Genomic DNA, 18,543 nt, shown 5'->3' with positions numbered 1-18,543 from the left:
ACAGTGACCCAAGCGGGAATCGAACCCTGTTGGGCAGGGATGGCTTCAGCAGACATTGTGTCCCAGGAGCAGGTAGGGTTTGTACTGCTGGGGTAGAGATTGTGAGGGGTATGATAGGGGTGTCTGGGGCATAACTTTGGGAGTTGGGGTGATTGCAGAGGGTTAAAGACAGATTGGAGACAGAGATGGGAAGGTGGTGTGGATGTGTGGTGGTGATCATTAAAAAGGGGTCAGTGATTGAGAAAGGAGGGTCAGTCATCATGTAGGTAGGGGTGGTCATACCATGGGAGCTTCCTGCTAAGGAGGTTCTGGGTTCTGTTACGGCCAGAAACGGCCCTAGGGTTGCTGGCGCCCCGGGCAAGCTGAACTTCGGTGCCCTTCGGGGGGGGGGGGCTCCGTTCACCGGGGGGGGCTCCGTTCACTGGGGGGGGGGGGGGGCTCCGTTCACTGGGGGGGGGGGCTCCGTTCACCAGGGGAGGCTCCGTTCACCGGGGGGGGGGGGGGCTCCGTTCGCCCGGGGGGGGGGGGGGGGGGGGGGGGGGGGGGGGGCGGAGTGACCTGGTACATGATCGGGACCCACCAATCGGCGGGCCGGTCTCTCTGTCGGCAGGCCTCCTTTCTTCCACCGGCGAGCCTGGATCCATCCGCCATGTTTGTGCGGGGCGGTCACCGCACATGCGCTGGTTGGCACCGGCCCAACTGCACATGCGCCGGGTCTCTGACGCCAGTCACGCATTCCTTGATGGCGCCCCCAGCACATGGCGCCCCGGGCGACTGCCCGAGTTGCCGGTGCCTTGAGCCAGCCCTGGTTACAGCAGGAGCCCAGTCACAAGGTGAGAGAAACAGGTTATCTGGGGGTTTGGGAGAAAGCACTCCGGCTCCTCAAGGCCCATGAGGAGGACTGGAAGGGCAAAGCAGTCCTCGCCTACTTTTAGCTGGTGGCTTTTCAAGGCCTGAGAAACTTATTTGGCCAAGTTTAAATTTTAAATGGAGCCAGAATATGAGTCTGCAGCCTCATTAATAAATTAAAATGAGTAACTCACCTTCGAGAACAGATTGGTTAACTTTCACCGAGTTATAGAGTCACAATCGCACAGCAAGAAGTTCTTCAGCCCATTAAACCCTTGCTGGGTCTTTGTGGAACAATCCAATAAGTCCCAATGTACCTGTTCTATTCCCATAGCCCTGCAAGTTTATTTCCCTTAAATACTGATCCAAAATCCTGTTGAAGTTATTTGTTGTTTCCACTTCTGCCGCATTGCTGAGCAGAGAGTTCCAGGTCATTATGACTCGTTGTGGAAAAAAGTTCTCCCCCCCCTCCCCCCCCCCCCCCCCCCCCGGCTGATAGATTTTGCCCTAAGGGCAGAATTTTGATGTCCAAAACGGCGTGAGAACAGAGGATGCATCTAATAAAACTGAAAATGGGTGTATTCGAGGTGGTTTGGTTCGGGTTTGAGATATTTTAAATTTCCACATTCCACTCAACCCAGACCCATCCATTTGTTTTTTTAGATAAAATATGCTTCAAAAGATTTGATTGCCATTTGTCTGCTATGGCTAACCTTAACTTCTTTTTCACAATGGCATTGCTAATAGTGCCTTCTGCAACGGTAGTTGTTGCAATTAAACATAAAATCAAACATAGGACATCAATGAGTTTAAAACCTTGAGTTAACTGATCTGCCTGAAAAGCTTGATAAGCTCTGATTCAATCTATCTTTAGCCTGATACATCAATATCTGCAGCACATTATCCATTTTGCACAATTAGATGGACAATCTTCAACTTTTGTGACCTACTTTGTGAGCACATCATTGAAGATGTATAGCTCTTGAGCAATCATAGAAACGTTGAGGTTGTAATGATTACACAAGACATGGACATCAGACTCAATGATTGTCTTTTCATTTCTTGACAGACGTACATTAGGGATTTGAAATACAAACTTTCAAGTTAGGTCACAATATACAAAATCTGATAAGATCGAGCTTGTTTGTTGACTTCCCTGACTTAAATGCTCTCTTTTCCATGCAGTTGTGAATCGTTGCTGTTGGTGCCTTCATCAGCCTGCATTGGTTCCTCATTGTCGGATCCAATAAGATTATGGGTATCTCCTTGAGACTGACAAAAAGCATTGCTGTTGTGATCACAGTTATATGCTAGTGCAGCTTCTTGCTTGATAACATTGCTAAGAGCTCAAAGTTATGCCAGTAAGACTCCAACTGCTACAAATGTTGCTGCTGCTGGTTGTAAAACTGAAAATGGCAACACTTTGAGTTTGTCACATCTGAATGCTTGGAGATTTTCAATGGGTTATCACCTTTTTCAATTTGGTTTTAAAAGGCACTTGGCGAATGGTTTTTCCAAAAGCATTTATCACAAGGAGGCAAATTCCATTTGCTCTTTCAAATTTTGGTTAAACATGCTGAGCACTAATATTTGAATAGTGTTTCACCGGGTTGTTAATGAGGTCAGGCATTTTAAATAGCCGGGTGTCAAACATTGGAAGGTTTGATGCTCTCGTTGTCCCACGCCTGCATAAAACCCATTTACAAGTAACCATGTTTCTCATCGATGATGTTTGGCTGTTGGGTACAAGGGAATGGTTCCGGGGATGGCAGCCTTGTACCTCAACGTGCCAGGTCAAGGGATAGCTCTGAAACTAGTGATGCTCTGCCCGATGGTACAATATCTAAATTTCCGGCACATGTTATGTCATTCTGGGGGAGGGTAGAGTTGGGTGGGCCAGATGTGTATTCTCTGGGGAATGCCGACCACAGTTATTCCTATTTACTGATGTGCAAGGGTTGTCTTCTGGGTGGCCAGAAGGGCAATAAACAACTACTAATGGCTCTTGCATGTCGAAACCAGACAGAAGAGACTGTGTCATGCTGGAGCCCAGGACCCAATAAGCAGCAGTCTAAACACTCACGACTTTTAGTATAACTCAGACTTCTGACACCAAGAGTTCTATAGAGATATCCTGAAGTAACCGTACGCTTCATTGTAGGTCAGCTCTGTAAAGTACACAAATATAGGTAATGGACTCTCGCACCACCCACAAGATCCAGCAGACTGTTTGGCACATAATCTAATGACTTTGGGAAACATTATTTGCACTCTGCAGCTGAGTCCAGGCTCCTACTTATTCTCTGCCACCACCACCACCTAGTTCTATCATTAATGTTCCGTGCAAAGCCCAGTCCATCATCCTCAAGCTAACTTTGGGGATGGATGTAAATCCGCTGGTGATAGAGAAGGAGTGAATGATACAGGGTGCTGTGAGGTGCGATCATGAATTTTGGGGTTCACTGTAATAGAGGAACACATGTTTGCATGATAACTGCAACAAAACACTTTCAAACTAATGCTCCACAGCTAATGACATGGCAACAGGTGTGTGTGTGTGTACTTGTGTGTCTCTGATGCACCAGGAAGGAGGCCATTCGGCCCATTGTGCCTGGGCAGACTCCTTGAAAGACCGACTCATGTCCGACTGCCCTGATCTTTCCCCACAGTCATTTCTTTCCACCACAAGTATTTATCCCATTCCCCCCTCCTGAGATTTATTATTAAATATGCTTCCACCGCTCTTTCAGCCAATCCGTCACCTCTGATTCTTTTCCCAAACACCTTCAGACGGGATAGTGAGTGGAACAAGGAGAATAGGAATAGGATGATTCTGACCAGCAACGTGGGGAAGACGTTAAGCTTCACCCTGGCCAACTGCCTCTATTGTTGTCAGGTTTAAGTCAAAGGGGAAGTTTGTCAAAATGGGGGAGGAGGGGAGACGGAAGGAAGGTGGGGAAACCACAAGAGAAGAGGAGGGAGGTAAAATAAATGAAGAACACAGCTGAACCAAAGGGGGGTGGACAACGGGGAAGGGGGAGGAACTATAGACCGATCCAGAGGACAGCGAAATGTACATAGGGTCAGCTAAACAAAGGACAAAATAAACCTCTCTGTATAATAAAGTAAATTAGCGCGAGAAAGAAAAATGTGATGTATATATACAACTCTTTATAAATATGAGAAATGCCAATAAAAAGATTTTTTTTAAAAGAATGGATTCATACAGGGTTGTTTCCAGGCTTACCTTTTTTCATCCTGCAATGCGTCATCTTTTGTGGAGTCTGAGTCATAAAGCTGAGGTATTGGATATTTGAAAAGCACAGAAGAATGAGATGCAAAATATTCACCTGACACATCAGCCCGGAGTGCGATGGAATACTCTCCACTTGCCTGGATGAGTGCTGCTCCAACAACACTCAAAAAGCTTGACACCATCTAGGACAAAGTAGTCCACTTGATGGGCACCTCATTCACCACCTTGAATATTCACTCCCTCTACAATCGACATACAGTGGGAGCAGTGTGTACCACTTAAAAAGATGCACTGCAGCAACTCGGCCAGGTTTCTTCAACAGCATTCCAAACCCCCAACCTCTGCCACTTGGAAGGAAAAGGGCAGTAAATGCATGGGGGCACCACTGCCTGCAAGTTCCACTCCAAGCCACACACCATCCTGACTTGGAACTATATCGCAAGACATCCCTCATCACAATGCAGAGAACCTTATTGTCTGATGTTGCATTCCAGGTGTTTTTCACATCCAACAAACTCTTTCTTCCTCAGCAACCATATGCTGCTTTGTCCATTACCTCTTGTGGGAGGGTTTTTACAGTCCCAAAATAGGGAACCCTCCTTGATGATCGTTTTACAGAAACATCTCTAATTCATCATCAGACAATGAAGGTGCTCTGCATTGTGATGAGGCATGTCTAGTTCTAATCCCACCAAGAGATAGGAACTCCCCTTAAATACTAACTACAGTCTTTAAAAGCTGTAACAGTCAATTATTTCCTGTACCAGTGATCTCGACTAACAGTATGCTGTACATAATTAACATTGGAAGGGATTGGAAGGCCAATGGTGGGCTGCCTCTGCCACCGCAAAACACCCGTGGGGGGAGCAGAAAATCCCACCCACTGTGTCCATAGCTGGAAAATATAGATAGACACTGACCACTCAGTCCCGAGTTGCTGACCATGATCCGATCATGGCCTCTGCCACCTCCGCCCAGGCCCGGTTGACATCTGTGGGTGACAACCTCCTTCCCACCTCGGGGAACAGCGTGCCCCACCTCTCCTCCATGGCATCCAGTAAAAGCTCGAGCTCTGTATCCGTGAATCTCAGGGCCTGCTTTGGAATTGCACTAGTGCCACGTGGTGTGAGTGCTGCCACATTAGCATGTCCTAAATGGCTCCGGCAGTTACGCCCCCATCAGGACCGGGGAACACCTCCCATTCAGTCCTGGTGTCTACACTTAGCCTCTCAAACAGAGAATTCTGCCCCTTGTTCTTTGCTTCCTGACTTGATTCTCTAAATTGGGGAATTGTGGTCCCTGTGACATCACACTGTCGGGTATGATGCTATTGTGACAGAGTTCCGTGTTGTCACGGTACCCACCATGTTTGTTTACATCATCCCACATCACCCGTTTCCATAGTTACCCAGTTTAACTCGCTGTTGACAGAATCTTTCCCATTGATTTGGTGTTCTACCTGCCAATTGCTCAGACAGAAAACGATTGCTAAGAGTGAACATTATATCCAGGCATTCAGAACAATGATCGTGATTACGTGGATTATATATTGTTGGGCAAATGGTAAAATTCACAGAGCAGTTCGTTCTGTTTCTGTCGCAAAGATTGATGAAGTGACTACTGGAGAAATTGAAGAAATTATCTCCGGTGGAGATTAGGCACAACGTGTCAACGGTCAAAATACCTCAGCTGCTGTTGTGTCTGCAGAGATCGAAGTTGGAACCAAGCAGCCAGAAGAGGAGCTGAACCTCCAGGCCCTCGTGTCAGAGATCAAAGGTCAGCTGTTGTGGAGGAGGCTGATCCTGGTACCGAGCGGCCAGAATGACCAGCAGGATCTGGGAGTTTCCCTGGAGATCAGCGAAGGTGTGAGAGACTGTCAGATGATCGAGTGGACAAGCAGCTCATCTGAACCAATGGTTGAATCTCTGACTCCAGCTGTTAATCTTGATGACATTGAATGCCACATTGAACTGCAGGAAAATAGCGTCAATGGCAGTAGTGATGTGGAAGACAGATCTGCCGGTGAGGTCTCCTCTGTTGCCATCGGTCATCATCCAGAGGACCAAGCCTCACTGCTCAGCAACACTGAGGGAGCCACTGTGGACAATACCCCAGCTGGAGCCGTTGCAAATTTCACAGATGATGAAGAAATGGACAGTATCGATCAAGAATCCTCGTCGGACACTGGGAGCTTCAGGTCCACTGGATTTTTATTCGTGCAATTCCCGAGCAGCAGTGAGAATGACTCACTGTTGAGCAACACTGAGGGAGCCGTAATGGACAATACCTGTGTTACTGACTGTATATATACTGATATTAAATGTTATTTAAGCTCCCTCATACCGTCACTGAGTAACCCACCCCCCAGCACCGTGTTACTGACTGTATCTCTACTGATATTAATGGAGCTCCCTCACACCGTCACTGAGTAACCCCACCTCCCAGCACCGTGTTACTGACTGTATCTCTACTGATATTAATGGAGCTCCCTCACACCGTCACTCAGTAACCCCACCCCCCAGCACCCTGTGTTACTGACTGTATCTATACTGATATTAATGGAGTTCCCTCACACCGTCACTCAGTAACCCCACCCCCCAGTGTTACTGACTGTATCTCTACTGATATTAATGGAGCTCCCTCACACCGTCACTGAGTAACCCCACCCCCCAGGACCCTGTGTTACTGACTGTATCTCTACTGATATTAATGGAGCTCCCTCACACCGTCACTCAGTAACCCCACCCCCCCAGCACCCTGTGTTACTGACTGTATCTATACTGATATTAATGGAGTTCCCTCACACCGTCACTGAGTAACCCCACCCCCCCAGCACCCTGTGTTACTGACTATCTATACTGATATTAATGGAGCTCCCTCACACCGTCACTCAGGAACCCCTCTCCTACAGTGTACTGTGTTACTCAGCATGCCTAATTTTAATGGGACTAATTTTCGCCCCATTGCCCCATACTGCTGGATTTGTTCCCTTCCACAAACCAGTTTCTCCAATTAGGGCATCAGCAGTCACAACTTTAAAAAATATATTGAAAGTAAAAGAGTTGAAAAATTGAACAATTCCAATAATCTATTCCGATTTAGAAGCAAATTCGATCTGAATAACGAGTCTAATTCTGTACCTTCAGTGCCTTCTACTGGCCAGTTCCTCAATGTTTCGCCATTCAGTCACTGAAGGTTTGGGTTGCCAAAGGTTATGTTGCTGGGACAGTAATTTGGAAAGCACAAATTTATGAGGCATGAGTCCACATTCCACCATTGACGGCTCCAGTTGTGAAAATTACACTCCATTAATTTGTTATAAATTCTGGTATAAAAAGCTTGTATCAGTAATGGTGCAAAGGAAACTCCTGCTTTGTTAAACAAACACACCTGGTTCACTCGTGGTCCTCTGAGGAAGGAAATCTACCATCCTTACCTGGTCTGGCCTGCGTGTGACTTCAAAGCAACAGTAAAGTGCTTGACTTTTAACTGCCCTCTGAAATGGCCAAGCAAGCAAAGGTGGCTCAACACCAACTTCTGAAGGGCAAACCGAGATGGGCAATACATATTGACTTTGCCAGTGATATTCATGTTCTGGGAATGAAGGCAAACAGTGAATTTGCGGGTGTGTTGTTGGTCAGATTGTTGATAGACAAGGCAGTCAAAGGTAATGGGGTGGGGGGTGTATGGCAAAGTGGAGTTAAGACCACAACTGGGTCTTAATCTGGCTGGGTATCATGGTGTGAAACCAAGTGACAAAAGGTTCAGAATTTGTTCGGGCAGCTCGCCTGGTCTGGGGGGAGAGGGAGAAAATAGGGGGAGGCGAGAGGGGAATGTGAAAGAACTGTATACTATTTGCACCGTTTGGTGAGGGATATGCTGCTTGTTAATCAACTATGGAAGGTAGAGGGCTTCCTTGATTGTACCTTTGTGACTTGCCCCTCTTAAATAAACGCGGGGTTTTCATTCCCTCAGTCCTATTGCCCATGTGCGCACTCCAACTGGCAAGCAGTATTTTCTCCCCCCTCCTGCCCTGCTCAGCGAGCACGCTCCCCTGGAGTTGCGTCCATGTCGATGACTAAGGGACTGCCCCAGTTCTGCTGTGGCCACAGGGTTCTTATCTCGTAATCATGGGAATCTATAGGGAAGGGAATGCTGGTGGCCTTCATGCTGGAGCCTTTACCCAGTCGGAATTCTGATTGTGCTGATGTTTGACCTTCAGGTGTTGGTGAAGTTCTGACAAAGCAGGCTCACCCCCCCTCCCCTTCCGCACACACTTTCTCCTCCTCCCACATAAGTCATTGGGGCACGCCTGCCACTTTCCGAGTTCTGACTGTGTTTTATGTTCTGTTCCTGGTGTCTGGAGATTGATCGTTGTGCTCGGCTAGCTCTGCTGTCTCTGTTCACTCTGCTCTGGGTTCCCTATGCTCTCCTCTTTTGCTCTTTTCCCCCACACCACACCATCCCCAGAGCAAAATGGGGACTCTATAACACTTTGCACCATTGCAGCAACTTGTGTTATTCTTCTTTAGGTTTTTTTTTCTTGCACAAATCTCAATCACGTGTTGTAATAACTGATACCTTCAACAACCCTATCCACCCCCCATCTCGTTCTGATTCTAATCACTATTTGAATAAATGCTTTTGGTATATTGATACTATTGAATTTCTTCAGACCTGTCACACAAACGTGGACCTTTCCCTCCAGCTTTCTGCTCCTGATACCAAGACTATCTTGGGTGAGTGGGGGTAGCTGCATGATGATGTTTCAGTTCACAGTTCCCCTGGAGTTCTATGGTTTCCCAAAATTAGAACCATGGACATGAAGAAAGTGCGCCGGTTTTAATGATGCAGTCCTAGTTGATTTCGTCCCCGATCAAAATAATACCTGCGTCCAAATGTGAATTTGGCAAAATCACTAATTGACTTAACGTTTCCCACTGTTGTCCCAAATGATGAACTGACTCTCAGCTGGCAAGCTGAACAGTCGGTTCTGTATGTGGGCTGAGTGGTTTGATCGTTCTCTGTTAACACGGCGGCTGACGTGCACAGTAGGGGGAAAAGGTTGACGCTATCCTGAGGGAGGGAAAAAGCCCTGGGTGGAAACGGACAAATTGGTCAGTATCCTAATGCGTTTCTGCATTTAAAAATGTTGGGTTTTTTTTAGTTACATTCCAAGGGTGTGCAATTCCGATTTGTTCTTTTCAGTCTGTTGTCCACTGGAGAACTCAGTAAGCGCTGAAATAATAAATTGAAATCACTTTTTGACTGAACAAACATGCAGTTGAACTCTAGGTGACCTCTGATAGTGAGTGTGGAGCGGATTCTGACCTTGTGTCTGTATATCTGGTAGCTGCCTTCCTGCTTTGTTTTTTACTGACAGTATTATGCCTCCCGTCGCTTCTGTGACCGTTGTAGCACGCATGTGATTGTGTAACAGTAGTACGAAACATGTTAAAAAGAAACTTATTTTTGATGTACGAATAGATTTGTGTAAGTCTTTTAAATGGACTGTGGGGAAAATAAATTCAAAATGTGTACACAACAATAATAAAGGTTCTATCGAAAAAAAAAAGACCACAACTGGATCAGTCATAAGCTCAAAGGGCTGAATGGCCTACTTCTGCTCCTATGATTAGCCATGATTGATGGAACAGAGAGGCTGAATGGCCCATGTCAAATTACTGAGAGGAGGACGAGGAGAAATGAAGGAAAAGGTGTTAAGTTTCCTGATTAGATGTTCTTTTTCCTCCCGTGAGGTTGTGTTTATCGATTTAATTGTGCATCCTCTCTGGGAGACCTGGGCTGAACTGGTTTATCCTGATGCCAAAGAGATGTTGGTCAACCTGGAGGTCAACCGCAAATGGCTTTAGAGCATGATCCCTCGCAGCCCACCCTCCCCGGGCTCCCTGGATTTGGGGGAAGAGCTCTACAATGGGCCACGATAACCTCCTGCTCAACATCACGACAAACAAGGACGGGTTGGTCACCCAGAGTACCACTGACAGCTCTGACGAAGAGATGTACAGCTTGAGCAGCTGGGAGACCGCAAACACTGACTTTTCGGAGACCATAGACGCCAGCCAGCCGATGCCACTCAAAACGTCCAAAAGCGAGGTGGACAAATCCTTGGCCGAAGACGACAGCACCAGGGATTCGGAGAGCAGTATACCAGATGGTAGCTATCAGCCTCTATACCCATACCCGGGCTCGCCGCCGAAGCCCACAGCTGCACAGGGTGAAACCAGTCAAATCCCAGAGGACACTTCGGACAAATCCAGGCAACTCACAGCACAAAGTCTTGTAGAAGATGAAGGGAGCATTTCAAATCTTCCTCTGGGCACCTAACAAAATGGAGGCACTGTGAACTATATAAATTAATTATTTTTCTGGTATCAAAGCACACAAATCAGCTGTTGCTTTCAGGTCAAGCAGCTGGGATCTTCACTATGAGCCGGTTGAGGAGGCAGGAGGAACAGACAACTTGGCCAGTGGCAGCCGCAACAATAAGCAACTAAAAAGGAAAAACAAAAATGAACAGTGAGGTGATTTTTTTCCTCTCTCTCTGGGCGAGAGGGGGGAATATTTTTTTTTTGGTAAAAAAATAAAGGAGGTTGCTGACGAGCTATGGTGCCAAACAAAACCTGAGGAAGGAATAAGGAGAAGCGGACGGAGTCGGGAAGAAATATAAGGAAACCAGCTTCGGAGAGCAAGTTTCTCTTTCTCTTTTTTTAAATAATACCTTGCTGCAAAAATTATCACTGAGAAGAAAAAATAAGGTTTGAAATGTAGCCAGGGAAGAGAGTGCATGTGGCAAAGGAAGAGAACGTGGTCGCTGGTCTGCTGAAAGCTGTCGCTCGAACTGGAAAGGGTTAAAAAGTTGTATGGTGGCAATGAGTCGAGCACTGCACTGGACTAGATGGAGGACACAAGAAATCAAACGGCTTTTTAATTGAATTGGGAGCTGTCAGCAGCATGACGGGATTTTTATTCGGGTACAAAAACATTTTAAAGGGTTTGTCGATCCTATTTCATTTAAAAAGTGATCTGTATTTTTCTTAGACAAATATTTTTAGCAATTATTTTACACAATTTGACTTGTGATTGTGTGAGCCTTGGATTTAACCATGTCAACTGCTGCCCTTGATATTTGCGCGTCTGTTATATACATATATGTTGTAAGGGGGCTTGGGGGGACCTGAGCAGGGGAGACCCCCAGCACCCCAGAGTGGGGTGTTTTCACTTGGGGGGGTTTGGAGTACTGTCCATGTGTGTGGGGTTGACATTGCCCATGAGTGGGGGGTGTGGAGGACCCACAGCTCTCTGAGAGATCAGGGCACCCCTTTAAAATGGCAGCCCGATCTCGGAGTTCAGCTCCCCAGCACTAAAAACATTCTGCACAGGATTCTCCGTCCGCCAGCCAGCCAATGGGGTTTCCTAGTGTGGGCAACCCCACGCCGTCGGGAACTGCCCGGGCACGGGAGCGCTTCCAGCGTAACGGAGAATCCTTGCAACGGAGAATCCCACCCCCTAAGGGCAGGACTCTCTGGCTACGTCTGCCTGGCGACTGGAGCATAGAAAATAGAAGCAGGAGGAGGCCATTCAGCCCTTCGAGCCTGCTCCACCATTTATTATGATCATGGCTGATCAGCAAGTTCAATACTCTGATCCCGCCTTCCCCATATCCCTTTATCCCTTTAGTCCCAAGAGCTGTATCTAATTCCTCTTGAAATTACACAACTACCTTTTGGCCTCAACTAATTTTTGTGGCAGCGAATTCCACAGATTCACCGCTCTCTGGGTGAAGAAATTTCTCCTCACCTCAGTCCTAAAAGGTTTACCCCTTATCCTCAAACTCTGACCCCTAGTTCTGGACTCGCCCACCATTGAGAACATTTTTCCTGAATCTACCCTGTCTAATCCTGTTAGAATTCTGTAATTTCTATGGGATCCTCTCTCACTCTTTTAAACGCCAATTAATTTAATCCCAACCGATTTAGTCTCTCCTCATATGACCGTCCCGCCATCCCTGGATTCGGCCTGGTAAATCTTCGCCGCACTCTCTCCACAGCAAGAACATCTTTCCTCAGATAAGGACACCAAAACTGCTCACAATATTCCAGGTGTGGCCTCAGCAATGCCCTATACAACTGCAGTAAAACATCTCTATTCCAATACTTCAATCCTCTCGCTATGAAGGCCAACATACTATTTGCCTTCTTTACTGCCTTCTGTACCTGTGCGCTTTCTTTCAGCGACTGATGCACGAGAACACCAAGTTCTCGCTGAGTATCCACCTCTCACAATTTACACCCATTCAAATAATAATTTGCTTGACTATTTTTGCTGCCAAAGCTGTAAAAGGAGCATGGAGCTGAATCTGGAACTGAAAGGGGATTTGGACATGAAGGGAGGCAGACTGGTACCGAATGAGTATCTGCCTTTACCACAGAACCTGGTGTCCAAGGCATTGCTGACTCACAGTGTGGTATTGTGCGAAGCAAACAATGGCATGATGGGAAAACTAGTCAAGTTTTCTTGGTACAATTAAATTTAAACTGACTTCGCATAACCTAAGGCACAAATACAAGCAGCCAAGGTCAACTTGACCCGAGAACTGGCTGACTCTAAACTCGGATAAAGCTCATTCGTCATAAGACCAGAGCAGTCTAAATACATACGATAAGCTAAAAACTTGTCTCTTTCGGTACTTAAACAAGTTTGCTCCATTTCTTAAACATTCACCAAAAGACAAGATAATGATACGAGACCCCGAGTCCTCTAAAGGTCAGCAAGGTGACGCCATTGTAATGATTATTACTTATGTTTTACTTTTGATCAAATTCCTGACCAAGCTGTATTCATGTTATCTTGATCCTATAATGTATATAAATCGTCTTATTCTTTTGTGATATTGCAGACTTGGAAGGGAACCAGCAGTTTGTACTTGACTGCCTTCCGACTTCAAGTCTCAGCAATACTGCTAGCAGTTTTAGTTCGTAAATAAAGTTTAGTTTTGCTTACCTAACGAACCTTGTTGAATCTTTCTATCACAGTCCAGAAGCGGGGAAAATATTGAATATGACAATGGCACCGAGGACCCTGGTTCGATCCCGGCCCCCTGTCCATGTGGAGTTTGCACATTCTCGCAGTGACTGTGTGGGTCCCACCCCCACAACCCAAAAACAGATGTGCAGGATAGTTGGATTGGCCGTGCTAAATTGTCCCTTAATTGTAAAAAAAATAATTGGCTACTCTAAATTTATTTTTAAAAAGAACTTGGTGTCCAAGCCAGAGTGAAAAAGGAGGTAGTCAAGACACTCATGGGTTCAACGTTGACAGTGAGGTATTTGATAGGCTGAATTTACTGAAAATTGGTAAGTTACCAGAACCAGATGAGACAGATTTAAGGATACGGAGTTTATATTAACTACAAAGGGGAAGAACACAGCAGGAGAACAGCAGAGGTTACAGAGATAGGAAGGGTCACAGGTGCTGAAGGATGTTATAGAATTCAGGAGTGTAGCAGGGGTAGACAATGTTACAGAGATAGAGAGGGTCACAGGTGCTGAAGGAGGTTGCAGAATTCAGGAGTGTTGTCGGGGTAGACAATGTTACAGAGATAGAGAGGGTCGTCGGGGCTAAAATAATTTTTACACAGAGAGGGAAACTTTTATGGATAGCAGGATGCCGGAGACAGAGGGAGGCTGTGGGGGGTGTAGGGTTATGCATGAAGGTCCCTCCTTCTCAATGTTGCCCCTCACCTGAGGTATGGTGATCCTCAGGTTAAATCACCACAAGTTATCTCTCCCCCTCAAAGGGGAAAGCAGCCTATGGTCATCTGCAACTATTGCAACTTACTTACTTTACTGTAGGGGAGGTAACTATTATAGAGATAGGGAAGGTTGTTGGGGCTGGAGGATGTATGAATGTTCAGGTGGGGTGTAACATCGATAGGAGGTTTCAAAGATAGGAAGCGCTGTAGGGATGGGAGGAAGCTACAGAGATAGAGAGTGTTGTAGGGGCTGGAGGATGTTACAGAGATTGAGAGTGTTGTAGGGTCTGGAAGATGTTACAGAGATAGAGTGTGTTGTAGGAGCTGGAGGATGTTACAGAGATAGAGAGTGTTGTAGGGGCTGGTGGATGTTACAGAGATAGAGAGTGTTGTAGGGGCTGGAGGATGTTACAGAGATAGAGAGTGTTGTAGGGGCTGGAGGAAGCTACAGAGATAGAGAGTGTTGTAGGGGCTGGAGGATGTTTCAGAGATAGAGAGCATTGTAGGGGCTGGAGGATGTTACAGAGATAGAGAGTGTTATAGGGGCTGGAGGATGTTACAGAGATAGAGAGTGTTGTAGGGGCTGGAGGATGTTACAGAGATAGAGAGTGTTATAGGGGCTGGAGGATGTTACAGAGATAGAGAGTGTTGTAGGGGCTGGAGGATGTTACAGAGATAGAGAGTGTTGTAGGGGCTGGAGGATGTTGCAGAGACAGGGAGAATTGTACAGATGAGAAGGTAACAGGCATGGGGGGGGTATTAAGAGTCTCAACACAGTAACTGGGATGGAGAGAGTTTTATGGCTATTGGGATTGTCAGACAAGGGAGCATTGAGGAGATACAGCAATAGAGTGTATTTTTAGAGGCTGGGGAAGATTACAGCACTGTGTGCATTGTGGGGGCATCGAGGATTTCACAGAAAAAAGAGGTTGGAGGGGCTTGAAGAGGTTCCAGGGATAAGGGAGGGTTGCAGGGGCTGTAGGGTTGCAGCATGTGGGGGAGATTGCTGTGATTTGATTTGCTATCTAAGAGTTGAGCTAACGGGTGTTATGGAGGGTGGAGGGGATGTGGGAACTGTAGAATATTACAACGATAAACAGGGTTATAACTCTTAATGAGGTGAGAGAAATAGGGATAGCTTTGGGATTGGAGGATGTTACAGAGATAGGAAGGGTTGTAGGAGCTGGAGGATATCGGATGTAGCCTCTGAATGACAAACTCAGATCGGAAGGAGCGAAGGTTTAGTGGATCGTAAAGAGAACTGGAGGGTTCTAGAGGGAGGAAAATGTTAGATTGATGGGGAGCGTTGGGATTGGAATTGGTAACAGAGACAGGGAGAGTTAGATGGTCTGGATGTACCAAGAGAGATCGAGGGTGTGATTCTCGGCGGTGCGCCATTCGCAGGCGGTAGGATTCTTTTTGTTGAAATATTTTATTGGGGGCATTTTCAAATATATACTTAACAAAAAAAAAAAATAACCATGGCAACAGCGAACAGTCACACCATCCTTACACCCCCCCCCCCCCCCAGAAATCGCCCCCCTCGACCCCCACCCCCCCCCACCCCAACTTGGTGCCATCCCGGGGCCTCCCCCACTTTTTTTAAATAAACATTTGATTGAGGTATTTCTTTGGCATTGTAACAGCAACAAAATAAACAATGTTCATAACAAGGAAAATATTAACCTAGTGCAAATACCACCTCCCGCTCCCACAGGTCCGTCAATAACTTACCCCCAAGTCTACGCTACCCTAACCCCGTCGTCCCCCCCTTCTGCTGACGATTAGTTCTCTGCGAGGAAGTCGATGAATGGTTGCCACCTCCGGGCGAACCCCAACAGAGACCCTCTCATGGCGAACTTAATGTTCTCCAGGCAGAGGGAGCCAGCCATGTCTAAAAGCCAGGTCTCCAATTTCGGGGGCTTTGAGTCCCTCCATGCCAACAATATCCACCTCCGGGCTACCAGGGAAGCAAAGGCCAGAACATCCACCTCTCTCCTCCTGGATTCCCGGATCCTGTGACACCCCAAAGATCACCACCTCTGGACTCATTGCCACCCTCATATTTAATACTGTGGACATGACGTCCGCAAAGCTCACTCAGCTAAATCGCTGGCTTTTAAAGCAGACCAAGCAGGCCAGCAGCACGGTTCGATTCCCGTACCAGCCTCCCCGAACAGGTGCCGGAATGTGGCGACTAGGGGCTTTTCACAGTAACTTCATTGAAGCCTACTCGTGACAATAAGCAATTTTCATTTTCAGTTCATTTCAAACCCCTGCCAAAATCCCCTCAGCCATGGACATGTCCAGAACATGTGGACATGGTTCACTGGCCCCCCCGCACATTTCACACACCTGTCCTCCACCCCAAACAATCTGCTCATCCGGGCCACTGTCATGTGAGCCCGGTGAACGACCTTAAATTGGATCAGGCTGAGCCTGGCACATGTTGCGGTTGCGTTGACCCTACTCAGCTCGTCCGCCCAAAGGCTCTCCTCTAACTCTCCCCCCAGCTCCTCCTCCCACTTTCGCTTTGGCTCCTCGATCTGCATCTCCTCCGAACCCATAAACTCTTTACATGTCCAAGACCCTCCCCTCCCCTATCTATCCTCTAGAGACCACCCTACCCCGAATCCATCTTAGTGGCAGGAGTGGGAAGGTTGGTACCTGCTTGTGCAAAAAGTCCCGCACCTGCAGATATCGGAATTCATTCCCCCGCCCCCCCCCCGCCAATGCAAATTTCTCCTCCAGTGCCCTCATACTTGGGAAGCTTCCTTCTATAAACAAGTCCCGCATCCTCTCGATTCCCGCTCTCCGCCAAATTCGGAACCCCCCACGTCCATCCTCCTTGGGGCAAAGCGGTGATTATCGCAGACCATACCGATGCCCCCTCTGCTTCCACATGTCTCCTCCACTGCCCCCAGACTCTCAGGGCCACCACCACCACTGGACTGGTGGAGTACCGCGCCGGCGGGAACGGCAGAGGCACCGTTACCAATGCCCCCCCGACTTGTGCCCTTGCAGGGAGCCGCCTCCGTGCTCAACCACGCCGGCTCCCCCTCCCCCCCCTCCCCCCTCCTCTCTCCACCAGCCACCTCCTCACCATTGCTATATTAGCTGCCCAGTAATAATTGCTGAAATTCAGCAGTGCCAGCCCACCAGCCCCCCCCCCCCCCCCCCCCCCCCCCCGACTCCGCTCAAGCATTGCCCTCTTCACTCGCGGGGAATTTGCCCCGCCCCCCCACACACACAAAGCCCACAATATCTTTATTGACAGTGAAAAACGAATAGGAATCTTGGGAGGACCATCATTTTCACCGCTTGGACTCTGCCCGCCAGAGACAACGGGAGCGCATCTCTGGAAATCCTCCTTTATCTGATCCACCAGCCGGGCCAAATTCAATTTATGAAGCCTGTCGCAATCCCTCACCACTTGGATACCTCGGTCCCTGAAACTGTCCCCGACCACCATGAACGGCAGATCCCCCAGTCGCCTCTCCTGACCTCTCACCTGGACCACAAACATCTCGCTCTTCCCCATATTGAGCTTATACCCCCAAACCGTCCTGGATGACCTGCATCAACTGCTCCGATGGTCGCAGCGCCGCCACCCCAGGGGTCCGGTCCTCGGCCATGCTGTCTCCTGCTGCAGCTTCAACACAGCTCTTGGCTAACTTTTTATTTCTGCCTTTTCGTGCACTTCTGGTTCTTTGCTCCGTACACTAATACATGGAAACGGTGCCCAATTGCCTCAGCCTTCGAATTCACCGTTTAAAACCAGAAAGAGTCCAGGGGAATGGTCCAAAAGTCCGACCAGAGCAGGAGCCACCAAATGTGCGACTTACTCCTTCATAGCCGCTACCGGAAGTCTCCCTCCATAGCCGCCACCGGAAGTCCAGGGTAGGTGAATTGGCCACTCTACTTTGTCCCTTAATTGGAAAGAATGAATTGGGTACTCTAAATTTTAAAATAAACTCCCGTCTCTGTCTGGAATGGACCCACATTGGTCTTTGCTCATCTTTTCCATTTCACACACCTATAGGAGCTTTTCCAGTCAGTTTTTATGTTTCTCCCCAGTTTGCTCTCATATTCTATTTTCTCCTAATCAGTTTCTTGGTCCTCCTTTGCTGAATTCTAAAACAAGTTCTCAATCCTCAGGTGTACGACTATTTTGGCCACTTTATGAGTCTCCTCCATTGATCTAATGCAATCTTTAACATTTCTTGTTTGCCACGGTTGCATCACTTTTCCTGTTGGATTTTTGCTCCATAACGGAATCTATGTTTCTTGTATTTGTGTGAAATAAGAGTCGCCAAAGTCCCAGAGGACCAGAGTCTGCTTTGCCATCTGAGAGAGAGAGAGAGAGAGCTGACTGGTGGTGATTGAATCTGACAGTCACCACACCTCAGGCTAGGGGCAATGTTGAAAAGGTGGGGCCTTCATGGATAACCTCAGGCCATACGGGAGTTGAACCCCCTGATGTTGGAGTCGCTTTGCATCACAAACCAGCCATCCAGCCAACTGAGCTAACTCTCCCTGCTGTGAACTCCTTGGTGTTTCCGCAATTTGGATAACGTAGTGAATGCCTTCTCACACTGAGAGCAGGTGAACGGCCTCTCCCCAGTGTGAACTCGCTGAAGTATCTGCAGGCTGGATAATTGAC

Source organism: Scyliorhinus canicula, chromosome 17, assembly GCF_902713615.1.
Source record: "Scyliorhinus canicula chromosome 17, sScyCan1.1, whole genome shotgun sequence".
In the NCBI taxonomy this organism is placed as follows: Eukaryota; Metazoa; Chordata; class Chondrichthyes; order Carcharhiniformes; family Scyliorhinidae; genus Scyliorhinus; species Scyliorhinus canicula.
The sequence above is the reverse complement of the archived record's forward strand: the minus strand, read 5'-3'. Positions refer to the sequence as shown.